The sequence below is a fragment of the Canis lupus genome, chromosome 37, assembly GCF_003254725.2.
Source record: "Canis lupus dingo isolate Sandy chromosome 37, ASM325472v2, whole genome shotgun sequence".
NCBI lineage: Eukaryota > Metazoa > Chordata > Mammalia > Carnivora > Canidae > Canis > Canis lupus.
Genome location: NC_064279.1, coordinates 23547412 through 23565044, shown reverse-complemented (window position 1 = coordinate 23565044; position 17633 = coordinate 23547412). Strand labels below are relative to the sequence as shown.

Genomic DNA, 17633 nt, shown 5'->3' with positions numbered 1-17633 from the left:
TAAGCACCTGCCTTCGGCTCAAGTTACGATCCCGCGGGCCCTGAGATACAGCCCCACATAGGGCTCCCTGCTCATCGGGGAGCCTGCTTCTCCCTCTCTCCACCCCCTGCTCATGCTCTCTCTCAAATAAATCTTTAAAAAAAAAAAAAAAAAGGTCTGGACTTTGAGGTTTTAAATATGAGCATTATATATTAACCCAGCATCTTACACATGTACAGATTGTTAATACACAAAATTAGTCTCAATAATACTTCAGTGTTACATTAAAAAAGCAACTCAGATAGAAAAGTGTCATGTATGGGGAAAATGGCAGAGTATTTTTTGTTTAATCTGAAATGTATATTCTCCCTCTCTAGAGAAAATATTCAAAACCACTGAAAATCCCTGAAAATGAATCACCTCTCTTAATGTACAGTCTCAAAGGCCTAAAGACTCAGGGCCATGTGCTTGTCAGCCTCTGACTTGACATTTGCTTACTACCTGTTCTCTGCAAAGATGTTTCCAACAGAATGAAAGTCAGTTATTGTGGGTTTTTTCCCCTTCACTGGACAGAGCCAAAGCAGCAGTGGGTTTGCTCATCTGTCACACAATATATATAAAGGGCTGTAAAACCGTCTCAAATGATTTTGCTCAACCCAGGCATCATTCAGGATGTTTCCCAATTTAATCCTTCTCACTATCTCAATGCCTCATGTGAACTGTACTTATTGAAGGGGTTCACATTTTACAGAAATTGGCAGTTAAATTATTTTTGAATGTTAAGAACAGATTTACACAACGACAGAGGTATCTTCATAAAACAAAGTGATGGTATAATTTAAGCACTTAAATAAATATATGGTCAGGTCAGTAATTAAGAGAATAAAAGAATAATATCTATCGGCAAATAAAACTCAAAAACAAGTAGTCCAGTCTGCCACCGATTAAATGCTCATGTAAGTAAAATCACCGTTTTAAGCCAGAAACTTATATAAGAAACATTTGCCTGACAAGAAAATGAGCCTGTATTTTAATACAGGCAACTAGAACAGAAATGGATCGCCAACAGGCTTATGTCTCTTTACTACATGATATAAATTGGTCATCGTGGGTAGGCACTGTGCATCTATCAGTCAGGGTCCAACCAGAAAAACAGAAATCACTCTGAATACTTAACAAAGGAAATTTAATGCAGACAATTTGTTACCCAGGTGATGAAGAGCTGTAAAACCAACTGAGAATGGTGCTGTAACCCAGAGATTAGAAACAGCAAGAAGCCCTTAGCGTCCCGTGGCAGTGCAGGGTAGGGGTAGAAAACAGAAGAGGGAGGTATAATGACTAGAGCTCAGGGGCCTGTCCGAGGGGAGCTGAAGCCATGGAGGAGATGTTGGAGATGTTGCCTGACACAGAGGAAGAAAGAAATACTCTGGCTTCTCCCCCCTGCCTCACCTCCCACCAGTTTCCCACCAGGGTTTCCTGTTGGTTGAACCCTGTTGGAGGCTAGCAATCATGGGAGGCTGGAAAATGGAACCTGCAGGGGCTAGTTCTGTCCCCCTGGCCTCCACCCCTCAGATCTGGTGCACACAGGGGAAGGGTGAGGAGTGGATCTAGGGGCCACTCAAGACAGTTGGTACTATGGGCCCGATACACAGGGACGCCCCATTTTATGCACTGGATATATCTTGCAAATGCAAAGTTAACAAAGTATTCTTTAAACAATAAGGGAAGATAAAATGTATAGGTTTTTTTCTGTCCTTTCTAGTGAAACAGGATACAATGACATTCAACAGAAAGTTACTGAAAAGGTTCACAGTCATTTATTTAAGGCGCTTCCCAGCCCAGTACATATATATATGTAAAATTATATATACACGTGCAGGACTCCTGGGTGGCTCAGTTGTTTAAACATCTGCCTTCAGCTCAGGTCATGATCCTAGGGTCCTGGAATGGACCCCACACTGGGGCTCCAGAGAGTCTGCTTCTCCTTCTCCCTCTGCCCACCAACCCCCCCACCCCCACTGCCCTCATTTATACTCTCATCTCTTTCTCAAATAAAAATTAAAAATATATATATGTATATACAAAGCATACTTCTATAAAACCAGAATTATGTTAAAAAAAAAAAAAGGATTTTCCTGTTACTTGAAACATCTTTCCAGCTACATACATCTCCCTTTCCCTAAGGTTTAACAGCGTGAAACCCAGGGAACAGCGGCCACACAACTGTGTAGATTATGACAAACCAGAAACACTGAAGTGACTGAACCCTTCCCATGTTGTTTCTCTTCTTTCACAGAAGTCAATGATCTTCTGAAAATTTAAGTACAAAAAAAGAGATCCTAAATATTTTCCTCTACATGACAAAAGATATGCTGACTTATTTCTTAAAGGTCCTTTTCTGCTGCTCTTTCCAGAAGAGGCTGGATCTGGATCCAAGACCCCAGGCGGAACCTGACCTCAATGTTTGTACTCCTTGGTCTGGTATTCCTCGTTTTAGTTTTGTGGTCTTTAATGAAATATTTTTGTTGGGGGAAAAAGAAATCAATGGGTGGAACAAAATAATCTTGAGAATTAGGAAAAAAGCATAAGCTTTATGAACCTGTAAATGGTGTTCGAATGTCTTATTTTTCAGCAGGCAAACCGTGAAGTAGACGCAGCGCTGTCCTGCTCTCTGCCTCTTCCCTCATCTTTCCACCTTTGAGAAACTGCTCTGCAAGCCTAGTGGCCCCAGAATTCCTCACTGAGCAGATAGAAAGAAGCTGCCTGCCTCCCTTTTGCGATCAGAAACCGGCCGTAACCCCACAGCACAGCACCATAGCCACGGGATCACACATGACCAGTGGCACAGGAGACTGAACGAAGGTATATAAAATGTTGACCACCTCAATAGCAGGGATACAGCTTTGGTGGGGTTTGTATTATTATTTTTTCTTACCATTAACTAAAAAAACTCAATTAAAACCTCACCATTTAAGCTCCACAAGTTCAGTCACAGCCCATTTTTTTCATGCTTAACGATTTTCTCATTAAATGCAGTAATTTCTTACAAATTGCACTAATAAAAGTAGGTCCTGCTGGGTGTTTCCCCCCCTTTTAAATGCTGCCTTTTCATTGATGTGTTAAATTAAAACCCCAGGCACAAGGAGCAGAGTAAATGCAAAGTCTTTATTGTCAGAATCCATTCCTGCAGACTCTGAGATCCCTCTCATTTTATTTTTGTGTTTATTTGAGCTGTGAGTCCTGCTTTTTAGCCACAGGAAGAATGACACTGAAAGTCTCTTGGTCTTAGCTCTCTAGAGAAAAGGTGATAGTATGAGCTAATGAGAAACTAGAAAAATGGCATCCAGCAAGCCCACTGGTGGTTAAGCTCACTTTATGTAATGTTCTCTCCACAAGAGAACATTATAACCAATATTTTTCTTTCTGGATGAATACTATTTATCATCTTAAATAATTTTGGTGTAAAACCAGGTCTGTTCTTGAATTAGCTGTAAAATTTCAAGTTTCCTGGTCAAAGGGTGGGTCCCATGGCATTCTATGCTTTTTGTTTTTTTATTAACAACAGCTCAATTTAACCATTAAAGGCCCAGTTAACATGTCCCACAAAACCTGAAGGTTATCAATGAATATTTATGGATATACAGGGCATACAGCAGTTTGCTAACAACCAAAGAATGTCCTTTTTTTTTTTTTTTTTAAGTGTAACTAATTTCCCCAATTCCAGAACGGAGTTCATTTAAAACCCCAAATCGGGTGGCTCAGTGGTTTAGCGCTACCTTCAGCCCAGGGCCTGATCCTGGAGACTCGGGATCAAGTCCCACGTCAGGCTCCCTGCATGGAGCCTGCTTCTCTCTCTGCCTGTGTCTCTGCCTCTCTCTCTGTGTCTCTCATGAATAAGTAAAATCTTAAAAAAAAAAAAAAAAAAAAAAGAGGAAGCTACAGGAAGACTTTTTCATCAAATGAAGGGACTTCTATGGCTCCTTTCTATAATGTATAACCCATATGCTTGGAAGTACGTATTATTAGGGTGGGGCTAGGGAGTAGAGAAGGCAGAGAAAGAGCGTCTCCACAATTTTCTGACTCTAAAACTTGGTGAAGCTTCCTAAAATAAAAGTAATATAGAAGAATTACTAACCTTACCATCTAGACTTGATCCCATTCCAGATGGGCAGTAGGAGGGAGGCAGGATGCAAGATGACAGTGTTTGGTACTGTAGCAATTTTACAGTTATCTGTCTAGCTTCATACCACAGTAGATGTCATCAACCTAATGCAGGAAGTAAGTAGAAGGAACCAAGTAGCCATAGTAACAGTGCAGCCAAGAGGAAACACTCTGGAACAGGAGACCAATCTGGCAATGGGATCCAATTAAAAGTTGGTAATTGAATGGAATTGAAATTCATGTTATCAGTTGAAGAGATACAGTGAGTGGTGAGTCAGGCTCCACAGAAAGGAGAGAGGCAGGCAGCCACTGCTTGAATGTGCTTTTGTGGACGATGGAGGTGGGGGGTGGCACACGGTGTCTTATGATGCCTGGAGAATCCGAGTCACTCTTAAAAGGACATATCAAGTACCAGGAAATTTAAAATAATTATATTTCATGTAGTGAATCTTTCTGAACATTGATAAATAATGATGCCCTGTGTTTATATGGTATCTTTCCTTCAGATCCTTCCTTTTTCATTTTCCCCCCTCTTTTTTGATTTTGTGAAGAAAGTTGCATAATATTATAGAGCTCAAAATATTGAGATATTATTTTTCTCCACTTCTCCTTCGGTGGGGCTAGGATTTATGAATTGATCCAAGCAACTTGAAAATGAATTCTGCTGTCAAAAATTCAAAGTGTTATTATTCCCAAGCACTGCTTCATTAAAGTTAACAATGGAAACAGAAAACTTACTAGTCAGCAATCATCAGAGAACATAAAAACAGATGGAGGTTATCTGTTCCTGTAGGGCAGACAACAGCAACATCTTTGACAATGTATCACACTACCAGAGAACTACTACTAGGCACAGGTGTCCCAGGATATACAGGCTCTTAAATCACAAGCATCTCTTTAGAGTGGGATTTGGGGGTGAGAAAAAAGAATGAGCCTTCTTTGTGGAAGGAGTATCATGAGCAGATATACAGAAGCAGGAAAGCCAATGCCACAAGTGTGTCAGCAGGAATACTGCTTGGTCTGAGTAGAGTTCATAGAGGAGGCCTGTAGAAGATGGGTCTGCAATGGCAGAGAGGAACCAGGTTGTGGAAAGCCTTCAAAGGGGGGACTAACTTTAAAGACATAGGGAGTGATTAAGAAGGGCTGACCCTTAATCAAATCTATGCTTTAAGGAACTAATTGTGGGGGCACCTGGTTGGCTCACTCAGTGAAGTGTGCAACTCCTGATCTCAGGGTTGGAAGTTTGTTGGGTATAGATTACTTAAAAATATATATATTTTTTTTAAAAAAAGGAACCTAAATCTGTACCAACATATGGGATGAGTTGAACAAGAACTTTGAGGATAATTAATACAGGATGCTCTAACTGTCTAATGGTGAAGTAATGAAAGCCTGAATTAGGATACTGGTAGTTAGGATGGAAAGAAAGAGATCCAGAAAATGTTTAGAAATTAGAAGAGAATTACAAAAGGGCACAGAGTGGCCAGAAATGCTCATCAATAGTCAACTCAGAAGACAAAACAACAGCAGCATCAAAAAACCTTACTTCTGGGGAAAGTTCTATTTGCAACTGAAAGCACCAGGACACCTTAGGCTGTTGAATTATTTGAGATACATTTCTTTGGGCGCTCTCTGTCTGACTCTGTAGAGCTCAGGTTATGCCAACTAGTCTATGAATTCCTCCTCAAATTAATCACCCACCTGCATCTGCACCCACATTGTCTTGTGTCCTTCTGCCTTGGATGAACTATTTGTGCCCTAGACACCACACCTCTCCCCCTCTCAAAGACCTCCTCCATCCAGTCTCATGCCTTCAGAGAACATCTGTAGGTGACTTCTCCCAGATTTGTATTTAGAACCCAGACGCCTCCTGAAGTCCAAACCTGCATAATCAATTTAGCAGGTCTCTCCCTTCTCAGTAAATACCAATTCCCTCTGGTTGCTCAGACCAAAAAACTTGGGGGAGTCATCCTTGTTTCTTTCCCTCAACACCTTACATTCAAACAGTCAGTAAAACCTACCAATTCTACTTTTAAAGTGTATCAAAAGTCTGACTTCTCACTTTCTCTCACTTGCATTACTACAGTAGCCTTCTAACTCATCTGTCTACTTCAACCATGCCCATTCTCAACATGGCAGCCAGGGCACTTTTAAAACATAAGTCAGTCAGACCAACCTCTACCTAGAACTCCTCAGTTGTTCCCATTTTACTCAGAGTTAAAAGCAGGAGGCCCTGTGTGATATGTACCCCACCTACCCCCTGTTATCATCTCTACTCTTTCCTTCAACCGCACTAGCCTCCCTGATGCTCCTAGATGAAGCCAAACACATCGTTTCTGGAGCATACTGCTCCCTCTTGTCTGCAAAGTTCTTCCCAGAGATAACAGGTTCTCTCCTCCACCTTCCTCAATTCTCTGTTCAAATGATACCCCCAAAGTGAGCCTTCCTTGATCCTCTAAATCAAGTCACAAGCCCATCTCACTGCAGCACTCGCTATCCCACTATCCAGTTTTAACTTTTTCTGTAGAGCTGTCATGAGTTGAATACCGTTCTCTGAAAATTTATGCCCTTTCCAAAACCTTAGAATATGACCTTGTTTGGAAATAGGGTCCTTGCAGATATAATCAATGGGCCCTAATCCAATATGACTGGTGTCCTTTTAAGAGGGCAATCTGGACACACACACACAGTGAGAGAGCTCCATGTGAAGAGGAGAAAGCAGAAACTGGAGTGGCGTGTCTACAAGGCAAGGACCACCAAGGACAGCCAGCTGTCACCACGAGTTAGGAGGGGGGCATGGAACAGATTCTTCTCAGAGTCCTCAGATGGAACCAATCTTCCTGACACCTCCACTTTGGAATTCTAGCCTCCCCAACTGTGAGAAAATAAATTTTCGTAGTTTTAAGCCAGCCAGTTTGTGGCACTTGCTACAGAGCCCTTGGAAACGAACACAAGTCCTTATCACCATTTGACATTTATTTTCTTGTCTACTGTCTGTGTTTTGCCACAATGACTAGCACACAGTAGGATGTTGGTCATTTGCTAAATGGATGAACGCATGGCCTGAGCCTCATTGGTTTACTCCTCTAATGCCTCTAAAGAATGGAAGATATCTTTTTGAATTCCTTCAACTTAAACCCACACACTGCATTTTTAGAACTGGTTATCACTAAGGGGAAAGGACAGTCTAGAACTTTTTTCTTACCTCCCTTCACTTTAATTTTACAGAGACAGAAATGGTGAAAATAAAGATCTATGGAGGGGGAAATACATATACAAAGAGTAACAGGCTGTGAAAGAGATGTGTGCAGGTGTGTATGGAGACAATACCACTTCTTTTTTGGGGGGGAGGGGCAAAGGGAGAGGGAGACTCTTAAAGCAGACCCACACCCAGCATGGGGCCTGACGTGGGGCTCAAGCTTACAACCCTGAGATCATGAGCTCAGCTGAGATCTTGAGTCAGATCCTTAACTATCTTGACTATAACACAGAACATTGACAGGGATTAACAGGGTTACTCCCGTGAGGAGAAAGTGAGAAAGCAAGACAGAATGTGAGTTTGGGGAGGTATTAGAGAAGAGGCGGGGACAATGAAGGAGACTTCTTAACTTTTAGGTACTACTCTATTACTATTTGATTTTTCCAATCAATATGTACTTATTTTTTAACGAGGAGAAGTCTAGGGAGCAATAAACAATTGTTTCTATTTCTAATGAGTCTTAAATGGATAGAGATTTTTCATGGGTTGGCATTTACTGATGGTGAAACTCAGAATACTTCTATTTCATGACCCCTTTATTTCTTATTTTTTGCATCATCTATTTTTTTGTTTATTACTCATATACTTAAAGGGCTGCATTAAAAAGGGACCTTCAAATTACTTAGTTTCACCCACTGTACTCAGGAAAGACTACCAATGGGAACCAGATTTGCTATAGGCAAATCTTATCTCTGTTTTTTACATTCAACCCTCTCTCTCTCAACCTATACATTTAAAATTTAAATGTATAAGTCTCGTTGGCTTCATTACAGTCCATCTAAGAGTAATTAGAAATGGAGATGATTACAGAATAATCCAACCTTAGTTATTCCATATATTTTCTTCTCACTGTATGAGACAAATAATGAATCAAACAAAATAAAATCATGTTTGAGAAAAATGGCACAAAAGAAGAAACAAATGAAAGCAAGGAATAATGAACCTATATACTTTCCAAATCTATAATTACTGACCTATACTCATATACTAAAATCCCTATTGTCAAGGCACCTGGGTGGCGCAGTTGGTTAGGTGCCTGACTCTTGGTTTTGTCTGAGGTTGTGATCTCAGGGTTGCAAGAGTTTTAACCCTGCATCAAGCTCTGTGCTCAGTGGGTAGTTTGCTGGAGATTCTCTCTCTCCCTCTCCCCCCCACTAGTGCTTGCTCCCCACCAAAAAAATAAATCTTAAAAAAAAAAAAAAATCTAGGGATCCCTGGGTGGCGCAGCGGTTTAGCGCCTGCCTTTGGCCCAGGGTGTGATCCTGGAGACCCCGGATCGAATCCCACGTCAGGCTCCCGGTGCATGGAGCCTGCTTCTCCCTCTGCCTATGTCTCTGCCTCTCTCTCTCTCTCTCTGTGACTATCACAAATAAATAAAAAAATTAAAAAAAAATCTATGGTCACTAAAATGTAAATTGACTTTCATTACTTACAATTAATCATCTCTGTCCTCCAACAAGTTCCTCCAACATAATTTTTCCTATACTAAGTTGGTCACTTGCTAAAGTAAATGAATTCCTTTCATGAAGCAGAGAATTATGAAACACAAACATAATATTGTGGGACACCTGGTTGAGTCTCTGCCTTTGGCTCAGAGCATGATCCTGGAGTCCAGGGATCGAGTCCCATGTCAGGCTCCCTGCATGGAGCCTGCTTCTCCCTCTGCCTACGTCTCTGCCTCTCTCTCTCTGGGTCTCTCATGAATAAATAAAATCTTTAAATAAACAAAAACAAACATAATACTATGATACACATATCTAAGTTAATTTTTTCTAAAAACTCTAGTACCTGAAGACTTTTACTTAAAATACACTCTATTACTTGAATTGATGTTTTCTTTACTGGTACTCTGCAAAGATTCACTTGGGTCTCCAGATTTTTGTTTAGCTAGGTAAGGCAAAAATTATACACGTGTCACCAGTCCACAAGGTCTCACGGGGAATAACTTTCAATACTCCAAACATTATGGAGAATGACTAGACAAAAAAAATCAACAAGGATACAGAGCTAAACAAACTACCATCCAAATTGACCTAACTGACATTTGCAGAACCCTCGACCTGGCAACAGCAGAGTAGACATCATTATAAAGGATATATGGAACATCTGTCAGAACAGAGTATAGGCTAAGCCATGAAACAAATCTCTAAGTTCAAAAAGGGTTGAAACCATTTAAACTATGTTCTACAACAGAATTAAGATAAAAATTAACAACAGGAAGAAATCTGAGTATCTCCAATATCTGCAAATTAAACTTTTAGAATCTTTTTTAGAAGATTTATCTTCTAAATAATCCAAGGGTCAAAGTGGTAATCACAAAAGAAATCAGAAAGCATTTCAACCAAATGATGATAAAAATACAATATATCACAATTTATGGTGCACAGCTAAAGAACTGGCTAGAGGGAAATGTATAGCTTTCAATGCCTGTATTAGAAAAGAAATGAGATTTCAAATCAATAATCTAAGCTTCTACTTTAAGACACTAGAAAAGAGGACCAAATTAAATCCAAAGTGAGCAAAAGGAAGGGAATAATAAAGAAATCAATGAAATAGAAACAAATAATGGGAAAAAAAAATCAATAAAACCTAAGGAAGGATCTTCTATAAAAGATAAGCAAAACCATAAACCTTTAGTTACACTGACCACACACACACACACACACACACACACACACAAAAAAAAAGAAGAAGAAGAAGAAGAAGAAGAAGAAGAAGAAGAAAGAAGAAGAAGAAAGAAGAAGGAAGAAGAAGGAAGAAGAAGGAAGAAGAAGAAGAAGAAAGAAGAAAGAAGAAAGAAGAAAGAAGAAAGAAGAAAGAAGAAAGAAGAAGAAGAAGAAGAAGAAGAAGAAGAAGATACAAGATACCAAAATCAGGAATAAAAGAGGGGACACATCACTATCAACCCACAGAACCTAAGAGAAAAAGAATATAAATAATGTTAGGCCAATAAATTAAACAACTTAGATGAAATGGACAAATTCTTAAAAGGACAGAAATTACTACAACTAACTCAAGCAGAAATGGAAAATCTGACCAAACCTATGATATATAAAATAGCCAAGTATTAGAAAGCTTCCCACAAAGAAAGGTAGCCTAGGTTTCATTGGCAAGTTCTACCAAATATTTTAAAAAGAAATAGTATTAATATTGAGGGGGAAGAAAGAATACTTTCTTTAACTCATTCAATTAGGCCTGTATTTCTGATATCAAAGCCATACATGTCACAAGACAGGAAAACTACAGAAAAGTATCCTTTGTGGGCATATACACAAAAATCCTAACAAAGTATCAGAAAAATGAATTCAGGAACATACAAAAAGACTTATACACCATGATTGACTTGAATTTATCTCTGCATGCAAGGCCGGTTTAACAACTGAAAATCAATAAATATAACAGAGTTATTAATAGAAGAACCAAACCCACATAATCATCTCCATATAGCAAATGCATCAAAAAGAAAGAAGATGCACCTGATAAAATTCAACATACATTCATAATAAAAACTCTTAACTAAGTAGAAATGAGAAAAGAAAATCTTCGAGTTGATAAAGGGAATCTGAAAAAAACCAGAACATCACACTAATGGTAAAAGACTGAAACCTATCCCCTTAAGATCAGGAACAAGGATATTCACTCTTATCATTCTATATGACTGTTGGATGTTCAGCCAGTACAATCAAGGAAAAAAATTTAAGGCACACAAATTAGAAAGGAAAAAATAAAACTGCCTTTATTTGCAGACATCATCCTGCATAGGTAGAAAATTCAGAATATATAAAAACAATTAGAACTAATCAACAAGTCGGGCAGCCCTGGTGGCACAGCGGTTTAGCGCCGCCTGCAGCCCGGGGTTTGATCCTGGGGACCCTGGATTGGGTCCCACATCAGGCTCCCTGCATGGAGCTTGCTTCTCCCTCTGCCTGTGCCTCTGCCTCTCTCTCTCTCTCTCTGTGTGTCTCTATGAATAAATAAAATCATTAAAAAAAAAAAAAAGAACTAATCAACAAGTCTAATAAGGCTGGAAGATATAAGATCAATACACAAAATCAATTATTTCTATATACTGGCAATAATCCAAAAAATTAAAAATTCCACTCCCAGTAGCATCAGAAAGAATACAAAAATTTCACAAAAGAAATTTTTGTACACTATAAACTACAAAACACTAGGGAGAGAAAGAGCCTAAATAAATGGAAAAATACACTATGTTGATGGATTTAAAAATTCAATAGTTTAGAGGTAAATTCTCCCCTTCATTTTTCTATATGCTCAATGCAATCCTTATCAACATCCCAGTAGGCTTTTTTATGTAAATTGAAAAGCCCTTTCTAAAATTTATATGGAGATGCAAAGGACCTAGATTAGCCAAAACAATTTTAGGAAAAAACAAATTTGAAAGACGTATTACATTATTTCAAAAATTACTATAAAGCCAAAGTAATTATAATCATGTATCAATGAAGCACATAGATCAATGCAAGAGAACTGAAGAATATAGAAATAAACCCTTACATGTATGATCAGTTGATTTTCAACATGGTGCCAAAGCAACTAGATAGGAAAAGGATGGTCTTTCCAATAAATGATGCTGGACAACTGGTTACCTTATGAAAAACAATGAATCTAGGATACTCACCTCATAACCATTTACAAAAATTAACTCAAAATGGATTACAGACCAAAAACTTTCAGAAGAAAATATCTGTGACTTAGCTTCGCAAAGATTTCTTATGTAAAACTACAAAATGATAATTCATAAAAAATAATAGTCTAGAAAATCAAAATGAAGAACTTTATACTTCAAAAGCCACCTTTGAAAAGATAAACCACAGACTATAGAAAATAGCTGCAAATCACATATCTGACAAAGACATGTGATAAGACAACTAAATTAAGAAATAGCGAAGAGATTTAGATAGACATTTTATCAAAGAAAATAAAATATATGAATGGCCAACTGCCACGTGAAAAAAAGGTCAGCAATCATTAGTATTTAAGGAACTGTAAATTAAAGCACAGAGGGAAGGCAACACATCACTACTAGAATAGCTATAATTGAAAAGACAACAGAAGTGTCACCAAAGATATGTAGAAAGTGGAACCCTCATTCACTGCTGGTGAGATGGTAAATGGTAAAGCTGCTTTGGCTATTTCTTAAAAAGTCAAATATAAATTTCTCAGCAATTCCACTCTCACCCAAGAAAAATGAAACAAATAGAAAGACTTGTATACAAATGTTCATAGCATTATGTATAACAGCTAAAAACTAGAAACAATCCAAATATACTTATTAATTGGTGAATGGATAAACATAACATGGCATATCCATAAAACAGAGTATTATTCAGCAATAAGAAGAAATCAATTACTTGAGGTGTGTGGGTGGCTCAGTTAGTTAAGCTTCTGCTTTTGGCCCAGGTCAAAATACCAGGTAGGGTCCTGGGGAGCCTGATTATCCTTCTCTCTGTGCCACTCCCCTGCTTGTGGTCTCTCAAATAAAATATTAAGAAGAAATCAATTACTGATACATGTTACAACATAAACTTCAAAAACATTACACTAAGTAAAAGAAGCCACATGCAAAAGACTGCATATTGACTCACTCCACTTATGTGAAATTTCTAGAAAAGGTAAATCTATAGAAACAGAAAGTGATTATTTGGGGTGGTGGCAGGATAAAAGAATTAACTACAAACAGTCAGGGGGACCTTTCTGAAGTGAGGGGAAAAGTTTTTAATGGGACAGTGATGATCATACAGCTCTATAAATTTCCACCACAGGATAACAGCTACAGCTCAGCAAATTTTATCCCGGGTGCCTTAAGGAAACACCACTAGATACCAAGGACAAGGGAACTATCCAAAAGGTCGCTCTCCTGAGAAATGGCTCCTGACTCCAATGGCCTACCCTTTCAGTTGCATCTCATTACCACTGAAAGACACAAAGAAATAAACTACAGGATTTCAGCACTGACAAAGGAAACGAAAAGAGGGGCCCCTGTCTCAGTCAGCTCAGGCTGCCATAACAAAACACCATGGCCTAGGGTGACTTCAACAACGGGAATTTATCTTCTCACAGTTCTGGAGGCCAGTGCTAACAGGTTTTGTTGAGGGCTCTCTTTCTAGCTTGCCGTCAGTCACCTTCTCACTTTATTTTCAGATGGCAAAGAGAGAAGAAAAAGCACAAACCTGAGGTCTCTTCTTATGAGGACACCAATCCCTTGATGAGGGCTCTACCCTCATGACCTCATCGGAACCTAATGACCTCTGATAAGGGCCCCATATCCAAAATCGTGGCATTAAGGGGCAGGGTTTTAACATAAGAATTTAGGGAAGACACAGCTCAGTCTGTAGCAGGGCCTTTAATCACTACTCACTAAAGACTTTTCTCCAATTGTCCATAAGAAACTGCAAAAAAACAAAAACAAAAACAAAAAAACTATATTCTTTGTCTAAAGACATCCAGGCCAACAATATTCTCAAGCCATGCTGAACCTGTGCTCCATATCTGAACTAACTCCCTTCCCTTTTCTAGCCTAAAAAACAAGCATGCCATTTTTTAAAGTTTTATGTAGATATGTATAACAGACAGGACTAACTGTATCAAATTATACTTGCCACTTCTTTCTGTGTCAGCATATTTTTTTGCCTGGGGCTTGCAATTTGAAAGGGGAGGGCCCAAACACTTTTATTGCATTTAAGTGGGACTCCAAGCTGTTTCTAGGCTCCTCTTAACACATTTCAGCTGATTAGTGACTATTTTAACAAAAGCCTAACATCCTTTCCTAAACATCTTAATTGGTTAAGAGCTTCTGTTGTTTGCCATGAGCAGTCACTTTAAGTCATTGATTAAAGCAGTTTGCACATCAGCACAATCTGAAATCAGTTTCCTTCTTCAACCAGCTGGGCTTAGGAAGCAATCTTGAGGACAGCCCAATTCAAGGAGAACCAAGTGCAATGCCCTGCGTGATGATCGCGCACCATGCAAAGAAAGAAGCGCAGAATTTATAGGAGGTTGAGGGAAACAACCGAAAAAGTGCTTTAAGTCCTTCAACTGATCTCTGTCTCCTGAATCGGTCTCATTAGCACTTACCACTAAGTAGCAGTTACCAAGGGTGAACTCCAAGAGCAAGTTGGAGAACATCCTCTTTCTCCAAAGCAACGTCACTAATTCTGCAATTCCAGCAGAGCCCACTTGCAGCACTGCTGGCGTGGGTCATCAAGGCAAGCCCATGGGTTACTATGTTAAATGCGGGCTTCAGACTAGACTGTTCTTCTAGTTGTTCTGACGTGGGGAAAGTGCTCACATGAGTTCTACATTTCCAGCCAGAGGGAAAAATACCCTTTCCACGTTTAACATAAAAAAAAAAAAAAAAAAATACTCAGCAGGTTTAAGGCAAGCAACTTCTGCCTGCCAAGAGAGAACAAAACACTGAAAGTGGGAACACTGTGGTACGGTGCATCTAGGCTTCCTTAAAATGCTCTCAGGAAGAAATCTTAGTGCTACTGAGAACACGCACACAGCAAACAGCCTTTTATTTTTATGCTAGAGAGTTGGCTCTCTTTCTTAACAGATAGCCAGGCTACATTTTACAAGAACCATACCCTGTAATTAGACATCTTCTGATCCACAGATTGACAGGAACTCGAAAGTTAAAAAGCTGAGTAAGAATGGATAGAAGCCTTTTACGAGAGTTGATGAAAACCAAAAACACTTTCAAAGTGGTTATGTGTATCTTTGCTTCCTGTCATGTCTTTTTTCTTCTTTTGTCTTCATTTGAAGAATTTCATTTTAATTATATGGTTGACGAGTTTTATTATATTAAAATGTAAACTGCAGGGCAGTGCTATGCCATTTAATGAAAGATACGCAACCCATGAAGAAGTTCAAGCCACAGATCCAGTGTCTTCCACACATTTGCAATCATCAGTGGAAAGTCAACCGCTCCCAGCCCCAATCCACCCACAGGAAGATCTATCAGTGAGACACTCGGGGTCACAGATACATAATTACCATGTCAAATACTAACACACCCTTGTAGTGGGTCTCCTTTACAATTTCCAAATAAACAGATTTGTTTCCAAACAAGACTTCCTGTTATCAATAAATGAAACTTTATGTAACCCTTTATATAACCCTGACAGTCAAGCTCTGGGGTTTAACAATTTAAAACTAAAAAGTCAAAAGGGAATTCAGTGAAGAACGAGTGGCATATTTAATAAAAAATAGAAAGTATGGACTAAGCCTCTAGAACCCATAATCATGTGTTTCCTCTCTTCTGACTAGATGTGCCACTGCTGTTTTGGGAAAGGACTAAGCAAGTACGTCAACACTGAAAAAATAAAGACAGAAAATAAATAAAATAATAAGACAGAACTTTTATAAGACTGAAAATGTTTACAATTTTAGTTACTGTTTTTATTTAGTATCCTTCTTTCAAGGTATTCAAGGTATCCAACAGAACTTATTTTTCTTAAATTTACCAGCTGTGTGTGAAACAATAGAAAATGGCCATATTCTTATCTTCCTGTTTATCTGGAAAGAGCTATGGTAAGTTACATAAATCATCACCTAGATTACATAAATAGGGGTGTTATTTGGGTTCAGACTTGGGTTCTTCCAATAACCCACAAGTGCAGATAACAGACACCACGGATGAGAGTGCTGATGCACTTATGAATATCGTGTGAGGGAAATAAGTCTACTTTCACCACTGAGAAATGATTATCAAGCATACAGCTGTGGTCAAGAATTTTTCTCTTGTAACACACACACACACACACACACACACACACACACACGAAACCTCTCCTAGATCTCAGTTTTTGGGGCTCCACAGTTTAGGGCTTGCTTCATGGCAGAGTCCTATAATGCATGTAAGTAAGCTGCCATATACTGGGGACAGTGCTTATCCCATACCAAAATGGAACTGAAAAAATGTCTATTTGGCTTTGATGAAAGATATATTTTATCATGAACTGTTACCACATTCTACCCAGTATTGGTAAAATTAAGACACACCCTTTAAAACTGAAAGGATATTGCTTGATAATCAATGAGAATGAGGTAGATGGGAGAATAAAGGCAAAAAGGCTTGAAGATGAAAAGTGTTCAGAGAGATGAAACAGACACAAGAAAAACGAAAAGGCCTTCCCAGCCAGAAAATAAAATGATCATCTAATCAAATGGGTATGTGCACATACTGCTCCCCGTACTTAAATCTAACTGTAAACATCCCTACCATTCCTGCTTAGGATGGCTCTTCTTGACAGGTTTGTTTTTTAAACCAACCATGCTCCTGTGAGCTCAATTGGGTGGAATGGGGCTCCACCACCCGATCACTACACAGAAGCCTAATATGGAGCCTACAATCTAAGTGGCAAAAACAAGGTCCATGGAACAAAGTTACATTTCACTCTTTTATCTGTCTTAACAGTCTATCTTTTCTGACTCATAGGGTCCTCAGAAAACTTGTTTTTGGCATACCAGATACATTCAAGCTCCTTGACATATTATCTCATGCTTAGTGGGAACCTCTCAATTCAGACTTATCTCCATCACAGAGGAATTACTTAGAGAGTTGAAACAATGTGGTTTTCCCTCCTCCTCTAATTTTCTTTCTTTTGACCATTTTAGCATTCTTTCTCCCTAAGTAAAAGCAGGGAAGGGACAAGGAATTTGAAATCAATGGTGTTCCTCCAACAGCTGGTGGAGGAAGGGTGTTCACATCAAGGGATAATCTGGATTCAAGGAATCTCTGTGAACACTGTGGACTTGGGTTCTTCCAATAACCCACAAGTGCAGATAACAGACACCACGGATGAGGGTGCTGATGCACTTATGAGTACCGTGTGAAGGAAATAAGTCTACTTTCACCACTGAGAAATGATTATCAAGCATACAGCTGAGGTCAAGAATTTTTCTCTTGTAAAATTACAGTGACTGAATGCTGGGCTGGGCTGGGTAGGGAGGGCAAAGGAAAGGGACCAGAAAAAGAAGGGCATCAGAGACTCAAGAGTTTACAGAAGCATCAGCAGCCAGAAAGAACACACTCTCGGGGTGCAGTGTCATCTCCTCTATGCCAATAAGCTTAGGACAAGAACTATCCCTCACAGTGAAAACCAGAAGATAAGACAATGTGTAGAGGCCTACTGTAGGCTGCTAGGGTCAAGGCGATAGGACCATAATACTCTTGGTAGGACTACATTACTAGGCTAGATGGGAAGAA

General features: G+C 39.1%; 1 protein-coding gene across 6 annotated transcripts in view; it reads right to left on the bottom strand.

Annotated features, from left to right (window-relative positions):
* XRCC5 (X-ray repair cross complementing 5) overlaps positions 1-17633 on the bottom strand; it is an 89599-nt gene that overhangs the window by 18238 nt on the left and 53728 nt on the right. Inside the window, exon 17 of one of the 6 annotated variants that reach the window (XR_007408793.1) lies at positions 4115-4245. The exons of the other annotated variants lie outside the window; for them this stretch is intronic. The gene's annotated coding sequence lies outside the window, so the exon portion shown is untranslated. The remainder of the gene's footprint in view (positions 1-4114; positions 4246-17633) is intronic. 6 annotated transcript variants of the gene reach the window in all.